Source organism: Microtus ochrogaster, linkage group LG1, assembly GCF_000317375.1.
Source record: "Microtus ochrogaster isolate Prairie Vole_2 linkage group LG1, MicOch1.0, whole genome shotgun sequence".
Lineage (NCBI taxonomy): Eukaryota > Metazoa > Chordata > Mammalia > Rodentia > Cricetidae > Microtus > Microtus ochrogaster.
In genome coordinates this window covers 51748189-51763132 of record NC_022027.1, presented here as the reverse complement: position 1 = coordinate 51763132, position 14944 = coordinate 51748189, and positions in this window count along the sequence as shown.

The window sequence follows — 14944 nt, the reverse complement described above, 5'->3', positions numbered from 1 at the left end:
CCTTCTTCCCCTCTCCCCCTTCCCTCTTCTCCTTTTTTCTTCTTTCTTTCCTTCTTTTCTTCCTTTATCTTTCTGCCCCTTCTCCTGTTGACTGAGGTTTCAGTCCCAAAGAAACACACAGAGGTCTACATTATTATAAACTGGTTGGCCTGTTTGCTCAGGCTTCTTATTAACTGTTATAACTTACATTAACCCATACTTCTTGTCTGTGCCAGCCACGCGGTTTGGTACCTTTTATCAGCGAGGCAGTCACATCTTGCTTCCTCTGTGATGACAACAGACTCAGCCTTTCTTCTTCCCAGAATTCTCCTGTTCTGGTCGCTCTGCCTATACTTCCTGGCAGGCTAGTAACCAATCAGTGTTTTATTAAACCAGTACAACGTACAAAACTTTACAGGGTATAAGACCATTGTCCCACAGTCCCACAGCGTTCTCTCTTTCTTCCCTGCTTGAATGGGTTCTAAATGTGGTATGTAGGCCTGTGAGGAGTCCTCTCCTGCCTGTATGTGGGTTCTGGGAATTACACTCAAGTGGTTTGGTTTGCTCAGTAAGTGCTTACACCCTCAAACCACCCCGGAAGTCCACGAGAGCTCTTACAGTTTGGCTGAGACAAGGCTGCAGTTCACCACGCCAGGTTCCTGTTCCTCTTAGATTTCTCAGCCTCCCTTGCATCGGACACCACTATGGGGCTATGTTTAAGCCAAGGCAAAGTGGACGGCGATGACAGCACACATTATACCTACATCGGAGCCACAAACCCTGCCAGAACATTCCCCTCCAACTGTAGTCGCTGGCTGGATGTGGAACGTTTGGGGATGGCTTTGACACCAGCAACCGAAGATGCCAAAACCACCATCATCCTGGCCCCTGAATGGCCCTGTGAAATTACTGTCTCCTCCCCCTTCTCTTTGAACTTAAAGCAAATAGTAAATATTGTCTGTGGTTATCTACTGAGATTGCAGGGTTTATCTTTGAAAACATTTCGTGTCATGCACTTAATATAGTGGTATTTTCAAAAAAGATTTATTTAAATTACGGGTGGGTAGGTTTGAGTCTCCTTAGGTATGTGCAGGTGCATCTGAGCATGTGCAGAGGCAGGCACAGGATCCCCTGGGACTGGAGTTACAGGAAGTTGCGAGTCGCCTGTCATGTGATGGAGCTAGAGATGGAGCAAGGTCCTCTGGAAGGGTAGACTGTGCTCCCAACTGCAGAGCCATCTCTCCAGCCCCTTCAGTGGTATTTTTATCATATAGATTTCATGTTCTGAAACTTGATAGCTATTATTGAAAGTTTTATTTGCCATGAGGAATTGACCTTTGAGTTTAAAACACACGCTCCCTTTCTGCTGTCTCTTCTTTGGCTGCAGTCCTGTGTTTAGCTTCACTTTACCCCACTTTCACGAGCCACATGCCACAAGGGAGCATCATATAACTAAATAAACCCAGTCCTTCAATCTCTCATAGCAAATTAAGCATTTGTGAAATGTTTTGGAGCATGTTGAAGCCACTAGTCCTGGTGAACATTAGAGTCTACCATTTTGTTAACTAGAAAACCAGAAAAGCCAACGAACTTTGCTTGGCACACGGCATATTTTAGAAACCAAACACTGGAAATATGAATAATTTCTACAGCTTATGTGGCACTTTGGACTTTTCCAGTTACTCCTGCCTCTATAAGCGTGTGCGGCCTAATAGATGTTTTCTTAGTGCTTTCAAAGCATTTGATAGATTTTTTTTTTCCAGAAGATGAAGCTCACATTTTAAAAGGGAAAAAAAAAAGCTGTATTGTATCACAGGAAAAAAAAATCACTGTTAACACATTGAAAAATTCATCTTCTCCCAAGCTCAATAGGTAGCTAAGCAAAGCCCCTCAAGGTGACCATCTCTTTTATGCTATGCTGCTTTTGATTTATATATTGTATTGCTATGTACTTAAAAAAAAAGCGATGCCAGCAGGCTTTGTGTTGGGGCCTGGTGGGGGATAATGAGGTACACTACAAAACTGCTATTGGGAATACAAACAGAGCTGGGGCGGAAGCTGGGGCAGGCATGCAGAGGAAAGCTAATTCTGGGATTTCCTAGCTCATCTGAAAGACAGAGCACAGGTGAGTCGGGATGAAGTTTAAATTTTGTAGTTTTTGCAGCCCCGCCTCCCTCCAGCCAAGAGAGACCTCATTGTACTGAGCATTTAGAACTGTTTTGAGCTGGCGAGTCAAGTACGAGGTAGCTCATGTGCTTATATATTTGAATTATAAATGCTTCATTCAATTGTTCTGTGAAGAGATTGATTGGCATATGCACACATTGATCACGTGATATGATGCAACATAACTGATTTCATTAGAGCCCGTTTTCTCGGTTGCCAATCTCTTTATACTGGAAGAAGGTGGCAGAAAACCCTCAGAAGTTTTTCACAGTTTAATTGACAGCTGCATAGTACATCCCCTTTCTTTAGGGCTTCAATCGATTACCCAGTCTAAGTATGGAAATACTGCTTGTCAAAGACTCCTTGACACGTGAATTCCATAACAAAATATCAGCACACCCATGGTTTGGGTTCCTAATTCATGGCTTGTCCAATATGCAGCGAATCCAAACAACCACTTCAACTGCTCCCTGGTTTGTTCAGTTCTGCTGGGCGACCGCGCAGTGGTTTTCTTTAAACCGGAGGGCTTGTTAAGGTTTTAATTCTCTTTCCTTGGACAGAAAAAAGTAGACCGGACCTATATTACTTGATAAAAATAATACTATTAATTCCATGGCGGGAAGGTGTGGGCGGGGTTCAGAGAGCCACAGATGCTGGTGTCCTCTGGGATCAGCAAGGCAGTAACCTCTGAACATTCAGGGACTAACGTGGAGGGCTGTGTTGTGAGGGTGGAGTGATTCCTAAGGAAACTCACATCCTCTCAGAGGAAGCTGCCTCCAAGGGGAAGAAACTACTCTAGTTGACTGCTCCATCAGTCGTGAGCTGAACTAAAACAGAAAGACATACTTAGTTTTCATCTTTAAAACAGCATGGGAAATTAGGGAAATACAATAAAAAACAAAGGGGCCAATTACTTCTTTTTGCTTTTATCATTTTTCATTTTGAGATTATCCGATGTTAATTATGAGTGATTCCATACTATTCCCTGTCACAGTCACTATAAAATGTTAACATCCCACCTGATAGACCCCTTTCTTGCATATTTAACACATATTAAGAAATAAAGACCATCTTGGATGTACTAGGACTGGTGGTAAACAGCTGCACCGATAGAATCATTCTTTGTGGACGTCACACAGCCTCTGTGCATGCAGAATTCTAAGAATGACTGAGTGACACTCCTTTAAAGTCAGGCAGGGTCTCTCTTGACGATGAGGTATTTCTCCAGAATGACTCGCCAGTCATTCTGTAAACAGAGCTCTGCTCCCCTGGCTAGCAGAGGACATTGTCGAGAACTGAAGTCGGAGGCTGTTTCTCTGTCAGGGAGACCCTGACTATGGAGAGGCCTCTTTAAAAGGAACGTGAGTAGCTATAGAGCCCTGCAACTGGCAGCCAGGAAGAACAGGCGACTTGATTTCTTTGGCCTTAATGACACACATCTACAACAGGAATGAACTTGAACTGGGTCCTTCTTGGCCACCCAAGGACCATGTAGGCCAGTTAGCACCTTGATTTCACCCTTGAAGACTTGAGTAGAGGTCCCGGCTGTGCTGTTCCAGACCTCCAACCCATGAGCTGTGTATAACGAGCAGGCATTGTAATAAGCCACTAAGTTTAGGGAAATTTTGCTATATGACATCAGGGCACCAACACTGACTGAGGTCTGACAGAAGCTCCAGTCTCTTTGCACGTGAGAGAGATTTTCATGCCAACATATCACCACAGGTGCCGCTCTTCCATGTTAACTTCGAGCAGACAAAAGCCCAAACAAAATACATTTCAAAATTACAGAAATATAGTTTATTTAATCATCTAAGTATATATCCTAAGCATTATCCTATGCCAGTCACTGTTCCCAGAGTGGAGGACAAACCTGTGAACACAGCAGACAAAAATATAGGTGGTCAACTTCTTTAAAGAAGGGAACAACAGAATCATTAGCGTAATAATAAACAGAATGACATCATCACATGTGTTAGGAAGAATTTCTGCATATGCTCCAAAATTTTAATTAATACATTAATTGCACATATTAAAGGGATTTAAAGTGATATTTATATACATGCATAGAGTTCTTACTGTTTCTCAGTGCAACTGAAATTTTTCCTAAAAGAAATATATTTCTGTTCTTCTCTCGGTCTTTTAAAATGAGTTTGCAGCTGGGCAGGGGTGGTGTGCACCTCCCAGCACTCAGGGAGGCAGAGGCAGGGGGATCTCTGTGAATTTGGAGCAAGCCTGGTCAATAGAGTGAGTTCCAGGATAGTCAGGGCTACACAGAGAGACCCTGTCTCCACCCCCGTCCAAAGAGTATAAAACCCCACATCTGCTCTGGAGATCAAGGGACCCCACAAGCTCACAGAGATACTGATGTAAAAGCTAGGGTTCTTTGCTCCTCTTTCATAACCTCCTCCCTAGGGAGCCAAGATTCAAACCCTGGGAGCTTTTCCCCAAGTCAAGCTTACTGTGCTTGCTGTTTAGACAGATGAGAACAAACACACACTAACACTATCTGTGGTCCTTTAGGGCCTACGAATATTTTGATTTTTTTTCTTTTGAGTCAGAGTCTTACTGTGTAGCCCTGGTTGGCCAGGAACTTGCTTTGTAGATCAGGTTGGGCTTTAACTCACAGAGATCTGCCTGCCTCTGTCTCCAGAGCACTGGAGTTAAAGTTGTGTGCTATTATGTCCTGTGAACATTATTTTTTGGGGTTTGGTTATTTAAAAAAATATGTGCCTGTATGTGTGCATGTGTACTGCAGTATGCCTGGTACTTGCAGGTCTGAAGGGCAAAGATTTCAAATTGATTTGCTAGCTGACGCGGTGCTGGGAGCTGAACGGGGGCCTCTGTAAGAGCAGTCAGTACTGCAAAGCCGGCTCTCCAGTCTCAGTACTTTGAATACCCATTTAGTAGCATTTTCCTTCCTTCTCTCCCTCCCTCTTTGTGCTTTTTGATGACCTGAAGGATTTCATTAGCGTTGCTTACCATGTGAAAATTCACTTAGTCCAACTTCAAGAGTGCCCATGGTCTTTCACAGTCTCTTTGGAGACTCAAGGCGATCTCTTAATTGTAGTCCTCTGTAAATCAAAAAAGCAAGTTACATTCTTTCAAATTACAATGGCACATAATATATATATTACCAGTCAGAATGGGGGAATTTGGTGCATAGTGAGCAAATACTGGACCAAAGCAAATCAAACCCAAATAGGGCAAACCCAAATTCTGTAGCTCTATGTCCAATGTCAAGGGCTTAGATGGTTTTTGTTTTGTTTTGTTTTTAGCTTTGTTGACCACAATGTCCTTCTCTTGCTCCTCTCTCTCTCTAAGGCTGTTTTCATTCCCTGTATGCAGCAACTCTCCCTGGCAGCCTTCAGCTCTGGAATCTGCAACATCTTGGAGTCTTTAACACAATCCAGGCTTCACCTTCTCAGCTTCACACCAATGGTGTCTCTGAGCATCCACACTGGGACTCGTCAGCCACTCATCTGGCTTCAGTGGCTCTCCTTAAGAGTGGACTCCAGTGGCCTTCATGAGTCTAAAACAGAAGCACCTGGACAATGTAGCCAAGTTCTGCTTCCTGCCATATTGGCATTTGTCTCCTTCTCAAATTACGTTTGTGGATGATTTGATTGGTTGTTGCTTTTTATGTAGCTGCATTTCAATGGGATTTTAATAAGTAAAGCTTGCCTGGGGATCATGAACGTGTAACAGCCCCACTGGCCAGCCTTACAAACCAGGCAGTGGTAACACACACCTTTAATCCCAGTAGCCATACTAGTTGCCATAGAAACCGGGCATTGTATGCCTTTAATCCCAGTGGTGCATGCCTTTAATTCCAGCCCTAGAGAGGAATATAAAATGGGAGGAACAGCTCTCAGCCACAGTCTCATTCCAAGATTCCTAGAGGCAGGATTGCCATTTCAGACTGAGGTAGAGGTAAGAACCAGTGACTGACTGCTTTGCTTTTTCGGGTCTTCATGTTTGAACCCCAATTTCTCTCTCTGAGTTTTTATTAATTGTGCTTCATTTTTAGGGACAGTAGTTCCTTAGGCCTTTTGTTTTCACAGTTTGTAGGGGATCATTTCCTTTATTCTGTTTCTCCTTAGCTCTTCCAGCACAAACCATGGCTCCGACATGAAATTTCCTGGGGTTTCTTTCTCTTTTCTTACCAAACTGTACATTTTGTGTTTTCCTTTCCCTGCTTGCTCTTTTTCATTGTAGATTTACATAAATGTGATTACCAATAACCACACCAGGGTCAACATTTCGTTGCCTTGAAATTGCCTCTGCCAACAAAATTAGTGCAAAACTCTTCAATTTCATCTTCAATTCTTTGGGCAAGGGCAAAAACCAACCATATTCTTTGCCAAAATATCACAGGAATAGTCTGTAGCTCAGTTACTAATACTGTTCCCCTTGAAACCTCTTGAACTGGCCTTCCATAGTCCACATCACTCTCAGCACTACAGTTTTGCAAACTCCTACTAGGATGGCCCATTGAGCTCCACTTAGAGCATTGTACTACTTTCTCGACCTAAGTCCCAAAGTGTTGGGAAACATTATTTTCAGGTGTGTGACTTTTGTTTATGCTGCATTTGTTTAACTCTGTGAAGCTGTGTTGCTGTGCCAGTCTAAAACACCCGATGTTCCTAATAAAGAGACGAATGGCCAATAGCGAGGAAGAGCAAGGGTAGGCAGAGAGTATAAATTGGAGGAGAACCGGGAATGAGAGGAGCAAGGAGCAAGAGAAAGAGAGGAGGACATCAGGGGTCAGCCACCCGGCCACCCAGCAACCCATCCAGCCATAGAGTAAGAAGGAAAGTAAGATATACAGAAGTAAGAGAGAGAAAAACTCAGAGGGAGAAGGTAGTCAGGATAATTTAAGATAAGAAAAGCTGGCAAGAAACAAGACAAGCAAAAGCCGGGCATTCATAACTAAGAAAAAGCCTCCGTGTGTGTGATTTATTTGGCCTCCCACAAAAAGTCAAAAGAGCAAAAATAACACACAACACCAAAGCCTTCCATATTCTCCCAAAGCAACAGCATGGTGAGGCGTGCCAGAGCAATGACCTCACGTGGAGCATCAACTTCTTAGTTTTCCTGCTGCTGTGAAGAGACATCACAGCCAAGGCAACTTATAGAAGGAAGCATTTAATTTGGGACTTGCTGGCAGTTTAAGAGGGGAGTCCAGCATCATCATGGAACAACACTCTCTCTCTCGGGCTGTTTTCACTCCCTGTATGCAGCAATTCTCCTTACAGCTCCCAGCTCTGGAATCTGCAACATCTTGAGTCTCCAGCACAATCCAGACTTCACCTTCTCAGCTTTGCACCTTGGTTTCTCTGGGCGTCCACACAGGGACTCCTCAGCCACACACCTGACCTCAGCGACTCTCCTTAACAGTGGACGCCAGTGGACAGCAGCAGCAGGCAAGCATGGTGCTGGAGCAGAAGCTGAGAGTATGTCAGTTATTCTCTGAAAGTGTCGCTTACATAGATTATAAATCTTGAAGAGAGAAGCATTGCTCTCATATCTAGTAATATTCTAGACAAAGCCGGGAATGTCTTCAATACATTAAATCAATTTATCACAATATGTATTAAGATTGGGCAGAGAGAGACAGAGAGACAGACAGGCAGAGAGAGACACAGAGACAGAGAAAGGGAGGGAGGGAAAGAGAGAGAGGGAGAGAGAGAGAGAGAGAGAGAGAGAGAGAGAGAGAGAAAGAGAGAGAGAGAGAGAGACAGATAGAGAGATATTTTTCTCCCTAGGTTGGCTTATTTTTTGAAAGCAAGGATTTGTATTAGCTGTCTTCTCTCCATTGCTATATAAAAAGCTCGTTCCAATTCCAATTGGTACTCTGGTGTCCTAGGGTTTGATTAATGAGTCCACTCAAGCTGTCCATTCCATTTAAAATGATAATAAGTTTGATTGTGTTCCCCTCAACCTTTGTCACTAAAACTAAACAATCTTACCTAAAAAAAAAAAAAAAGCTAACCACAAGGCTACACTGGTGACTGTCTCTTCACTATAAGGGAAATGGTCTTTCTTTAGTGTGTGTGTGTGTGTGTGTGTGTGTGTGTGTGTTGGGGGTATAATTTATGGACTGATAAAAAGTCACACAATCCTTCCTCATTTACCGTGCCCTTTAGGTTGGTGTTTAATACTCTTAAACTCTTGACTATTCAGGACCCTGGGAAAGGTTTGCAATGATTTCATCCATTTCCTGAGCAGTAACACTTTGCTTTCTGATTGACTAACCATTTTATAATTAAATGAATGCCCATATCCCTTTCAATACTTCTTTTTTTGTTATTAATATTTGGTGCAAAGTCTTGCATGTATCAGGAACTCACAGTCCTCCCGTTTCAGGCCCTAAGAACGGTTGGGGTTAGAAGCCTGTGACACCACACTCAGCTTTATCAATTTTCAGCTTTATCAACATATCTGGTTTATATTAACATTGCCCCTATAATAGTCTTATGCTTACTCTTTGTGGGATAAATATCTTTCTATCCCTTTATTTTCAATTTACATCATTATATTTAATTTAAGACTTCCAGTCAGAATATAATTTGGTCTTGTTTTTTTTTTAAAATTCATCCTGCCAACATTTACTTTTTATTAGAATGCATGCTGTATTCATTTTCAAAGGCATCACTGCCATGATTGACTTTTTGCCCACCATTTATTAATTGATTCTCATTTACCCTCTTTCTCACACTCTTCTCTCCCATCTTTGCAGCGGCCCTTTGAACTTATTACATATATGTATGTATATGTATGTATTACATATACATGTAGTATATGGAGTTGCATTTACGATTTCCCCCTGACTCTTTTGTTACACAGCTTTGTGATTATTTTTGGCAGCTCCCTAGGAGTCACATAAGATCCTTTCCACTGTCTTGGAGCTATTGCACCGCTTTTCTGAAAATATAGACGTTTTTTAGCTGTAGAAATTGCACTGCCACGTTTTCATCTTTACACTGCAGTTGTCAGGCATCTTATATGCTATATCCTAGACTCCAAGGGGCAGTTTTTATTTTCTCTTTTGAGCAGTCACACATGGACCACGGCATCGAGAGGGAAGTGCGGATTAGGGGGCTTTTGTCAGATTTCCTTAGGCTTCCCGGAACTTGTTCAGGCACCACTGGTTCCCGCTCCTTTGTCGTCCTTTGTGGGACCCCAGACTCAGCTTTGGGAAACTTTCTGAGTACCACAGTCTCTGAGACACTGCTAACAGCTCCCGCTGTTCTTTCTGCTCTGCAGATGGCTGATTTTCCTGGTAAGTCGCCTTCTAGGACACGGATCATTTCCTTCTTCATCTTCAGTTTGCTAAAATGCAGTACGGGTTTCTTTTTACTTTCGATGTTCTATCTTTTTCAATTACAGAGTGTTCGTTGTTTTATAGTTTCTGTTTCTGTGTTGAGATAGTCTACCATTTAATTCATCATGAGCATAGTTTTATGACCTCGTATAGTTGTATAACTTCTTGAAACCTTTATCTGTTGATTTCCAAAGAAACAATAAACTACTGGGCCACCTTATGATTGTTCTAACTATTCTCTCTCTGTGTGTCTTTGGTTTTTTGTTTGTTTTTTTGAGACAGGGTTTCTCTGTGTAGCCCTGGCTGTCCTGGAACTCACTTTGTAGAGCAGGCTGGCTTTGAAATCACAGAGCTCTGTCTGCCTCTGCCTCCCAGATGTGTGCCACCACTGCCCAGCCTTATTCTTTCTCTTGACAAGACATCATATCTTTTAAAAGTTTTTTGTATGTTGGGTAATCTTGTATTATATTCTGACTATCATAAAATAGCAGGAATTTTAGATTCTGTTACTTTTTTCTGGAGAACATTTAAAGTTTTATTAAAATCGGCTTGAGTTTTCTTTTTTCCTGTCATATGAAGAAACTTAGATTTACATTTCATGCTCTTAGCCTTACTTGGGCTACTGACACGTGTGTCTAGAGGTCTGCCAGAGATTTGTCAATACATCTGTTAGAATGTATTGGGCATCAATTGGCTCTCACTTTGGGGATCTCTACCATCAACTGTACTGTTCTTTTGGATCTCTATGACTGAACTTTGCCACAATAGCTTTAATACTTCTACAAGGTAGACACTAGGTTTATTTTCAAGTTACTATAATAATAATAATAAAAATAAAAAATACCCAATACTTACTTCCTTTCTCTTTGTGCCTTTTAATGTCTCCATGCCTCTGTGTAGCTCTTAAAAATATTTTTGTCTATAATTTATAGACATTATCTATAGCTGGTGTCCTGTTAGTAATTACTTCATCAGAAGTAGAAAACATTGATAATTGAAGTAAAAATAATAATCATATTTTGTAGAGTTCATAACATTAAATTAAAATGTTAGCTATAGAATAATGATGGGATGGGAAAATCAAAAGATTCTTTCATTATGTTTGGTGAATAGCATTGTTTGAAAAGAGACTTTGATATGTTGAAGAGGAGTACCCTAAGTTATAAAGCAACAACAGATACGAAGCCAAGAGGCTGATCTAAGAGGTCAACAGTGAAGAAGAGAGGAAAAATCCTAAATGTACTCAGTCAAAGTGGAAGAAAAGTCATGATGGAGCCAAGAAGTGAGATGGAGCAGGATGAACACGCAAGAGGTTTTATTTAAATTCAGCTGTATTGATAATTGCCTTAAAAGTAAATGGTTTATATATTCCAATTAAAATGCTAGAGGTGGTTAGATTGGAGGATAACATAAGACCCACTTAAATGCTAGCTATATGGACTGCTCCATATAAAACAAACAAAAGCCATGGTAGGAGTGGAAGGGTGAAATGCCAACCCAGTCACAGAGGCTGAGGGTGTTTCATTCTTATTTTTACTGAAGTCACCAGAGCAAGGAATGCTGCCCAAGATAAAGAAGAATGCTTCTTCATAATGATAAGAGGATCATTTACAAGGAAGTTATAAGAAATATGCACTCAATTAATGCACTAAAAGTAGAAACAGATCATCAAAAACTGTAGCTGAGAGAAGAAAGAAAATTTCAATAAATTACATAGAAAAGAATAAATTAGTGTTTGCTGAGGGCAGAGCATGCATAGACAAAAGGATCAGGATGGCACATTTTAGAACCATGGAGGTATTAGATTATTAAGTGAGAATCTGTGTTGTGCAAGCGCATCAAAGGATACTCATAAATTGGTGATATTTTGTAAATCGTAGCTCAGCAAAGATGACCTAAATCATCTTATATTTGGATGGGGCTATAGTTCAGTGGCAGAGCGTTGATCTAGCATGAGTCAGGCGCTGAGTTTTATGTCCAGCAATTAAAGCAACAAACAATTGTGGGAAATGGAGTGAGTGAAGTCCTGACTGTGTGATGTTGACGTGGGCACGGCCATGTCAATGCCCTCCAGGGCTTCAACCCTGTGGGAATGGCAAAACCTCCCTCCAGTACATATGTGGATGTTGACAGAAAATGTTCACCATAGCTTTCTTCCTGCAGACACAGTCTGAAGAGCGCTCTCTCCTGCAGAGATGGCTCCTGCAGAGCTTAGCTAAACCTGCCTCCTTATTTGTATGCAATAATCCTGCCTCTCTGTACAGAATAACCATGATGTAATTCTGGGGTGCTGCGTTTTCTCCATCTGAGAGTGCAGTCCACCAAGCCTCGGCTTTTCAGTGTGTCTGTTTGTATTTTCTTCGTCCCCTCAGCAAAAGACGTGAAGGGTGTAATTTGCTACTGTTGAGGAGGGATTTACTTCCAGAGATTTTAGGGTAGATATGGTTTGGAAAATTTGGTTAGGAATTAATAAGAAACAAGTAAATACAGTATTTCCTCATTGTACTTCATCGTATAGTAAAATTATGATCATAAAAACTTATGATCATTGTGTGAAAACTGTCTTCTTTGGTGAACGTTTTTGAGAAATAGTGTCAATGTAATCTCTACTTGGAAAGCCACACTCTACCAGCCTCTAGGAAATTCTATGGAGAATGTCTTTTTATTGACCGAAACTAGTGTTTTTCAAATTTACATAGTCACATCAGTTTTTTTTTTTTTTTCTATTTCAAGACAGGGTTTCTCTGTGTAGCTTTGGTGCCTGTCCTGGAATTAGCTCTTCTAGACCAGCTGGTCTCAAACTTACAGAGATCTGCTTGCCTCTGCCTCGCAAGTGCTGGGATTAAAGGCGTGTGCCACCACTGCCCAGCCACATCAGTAAATCTTGAGGATGTCTCCCAGGAGCCACTTAGATATTCCTGAAGTAGATAGTGCCCACCAAAAAAAAAAAAAAAAAAAAGCTAGACAAGGATGATTAGAAACAGATTCTGTCAGAATTGTTTCCTATATTGCCGAACTACACTACTATGTAGGAGTTGGAATATATGGGACGACATGATGGGGTGGTCCAGATTCAGGAATTTCCAGGATGAGAATCGGTTAAATCTGGGCGGAGACACTAGAGAAGATGGAGCCAGCAGCAGCCGGGAGTAAAGCTGGTGGCTTTCATGTCTATGGAGAGCAAGTGCGGAGGACAGCAGTGAGCAACTAAACATGAAAGGAGGTTGATAGAGAAGTCTGAGAGTCTCAGTCAGTAAAACAGTGAGCTCTTTTTCAGACTTCACCGGGTTGTTGAACGTAGCAATTGTTCAGAACAGATGTCAAAGCCCACTTCTAGATTATGAAGACTATCATTAGAATTATTTTACTTTTATGTGTCCAGGTTTGTGGAAGTCAGTGGAGGTGCCCATGGAGGTCAGAGGTGATAGATCCCTTGGGAACTAGATGAAGAGCAACTGTGGGACCTCTGACGTGGGTGCTGGGAACCGAACCCAGGTCTTTTACCAGAGCTGTATGGGCTCTGAACTGCTGAGTCATCGTTCCAACCTCGGAAGGCTGTGTTCTCACAGAGACAGTTAGAGGCTAGCCACAGAGTCCGTAGATTAGATGGTCTGCAATGAGTTCATTGTTGCCACGTCTTCAGCAAAAAGGGGACCAAATGACACGGAGTCCGAGAAGCCTGACAGCCAACCTTAAATTATTTTGCAATGTACGATCTTTGCATCTATAGACTGGCGACAATTGCTCATTACTCATATTGATTTATACCAGGCTGTGCAGTGAACACACAATTAATAGTTGACTTCATTGGCAGCCAGCTGTTACCTCCATAATTTACTACGAGAATGGTGTGGTCTAGGATGAACAAGAATTATACTGGGAACTGTATTTTTTAGCATTTCAAAGGTCAAACTTGGCTCTTATTAATTTAGTCGGAGGTTTAGTTTCATTTAAAAAGAGGTTTTTTTTTTGCTGATGCAGAGGCTCTCATATGCTAATGTGAGGCTAAGCTTAGCAGAAATCTCTTTTATCTTTGACTTTAGAGTTGTTTTTGATTTTAATGGCTGATGAAAGCCAGATTTGAAATGGGTACACAATATGTTAGCGTACTCTCGGAGTGCTTCCGCAGCCTCAGAGAGTAAGAAAGACAATCGTCACTTTAGTTGGCATATTTTAAAAAATACAGAAGTATTTTTTAAGCAATAAGTATTTTAAGAAAAATACTTAAAGCTCCTCCAAAGAGATGATCCCACAATCACAGCATAGATACAGGTAAATGAAACATTGTAAGGTTTTCTGCTTGCCATCCCAGCGCTCAGAAGTCTGAGGCAGGAGGATTGGAAGTCCAAGGCCAGCCTGGGTTACATAGAGAGACCTTATCTCAAAATAAGAAAGCAGGAAGGAAGGAGGAGGGAAGAGAAGGGGAAATGATGAAATTATAATGTCAAAAATTGCTTTAAAAAGGCAAAAATAATGAAAAATAAACAAAACACTAACAACAACAAAAAGTCCAATATAAGCAAGTGGACCCCCCCCCCCATAACATAGGATAAACAGGGTTTTCCTGGGACATACCGGCATCAACAAGAAAATAGGACTGGAGAAGCAGCTTAGTGGGTAAGAGGGTCTGCTTTGCTGGCCTGAGTTTGAATCCTTGCACTCACATTAAAAGCCAAGCTGGGCTCAGAGGACAACTTTGGGGAATCTGTTCTTTTCTCGTGCTCTGTGGGTCCACAGGGTTGACCTCAGGTGGCTGTGCTTGGAAGTAAACCTCTCAGCCATCTCTGCTTACCCCACCCCAGATGACGTCTACAGTGGAGAACCGAAGGGTTTAGTTAATATCGTACTGATAGGTGCGATCTGTAAGCTTTTTAATACTTTGTACGCGAGCAGACGCAACCTTACTTTATGCCAATACTGTCCAATTGCACAACCTTATTCTAACTGTGAGAGAGCCCAGCGAAGACAAGATGAGGTGGCTTCTAGGTAATTAGTCAGTTCTCGTAAGTATGGCCAGAGTAATGAAAAGAATATAGACAGATGAACTATTTTAGATCAATCGAGATTAAAAAGCCATTACAACTAACTGCAATGCATGATGGATAACGATTTATTTCCTGGAAAGGCTGTTTTTGAGATAATTGGTAAAATATGAATGGGTTCTACAGACCAAGTTCCCAGTGTATCTGTGTTACTTCCTGTTTAGGTCATTGATTATAGTCAAAAATGCCTTTTATTTGGGAAACATACACCTAGGTATTCAGCCTGCAAACTTAGAGCTATCTGTGAACGGCTTTAACTTCTTTTTTTTTTTTTTTTTTTTTTTTGGTTTTTCGAGACAGGGTTTCTCTGTGGCTTTGGAGGTATTCAGAAGTAGCAAGGTATCGATCGGGTCTGCCAGTTGCTCTTGAAGGGCTCAGGAAAATCTCTAACACACACACACACACACACACACACACACACACACACACA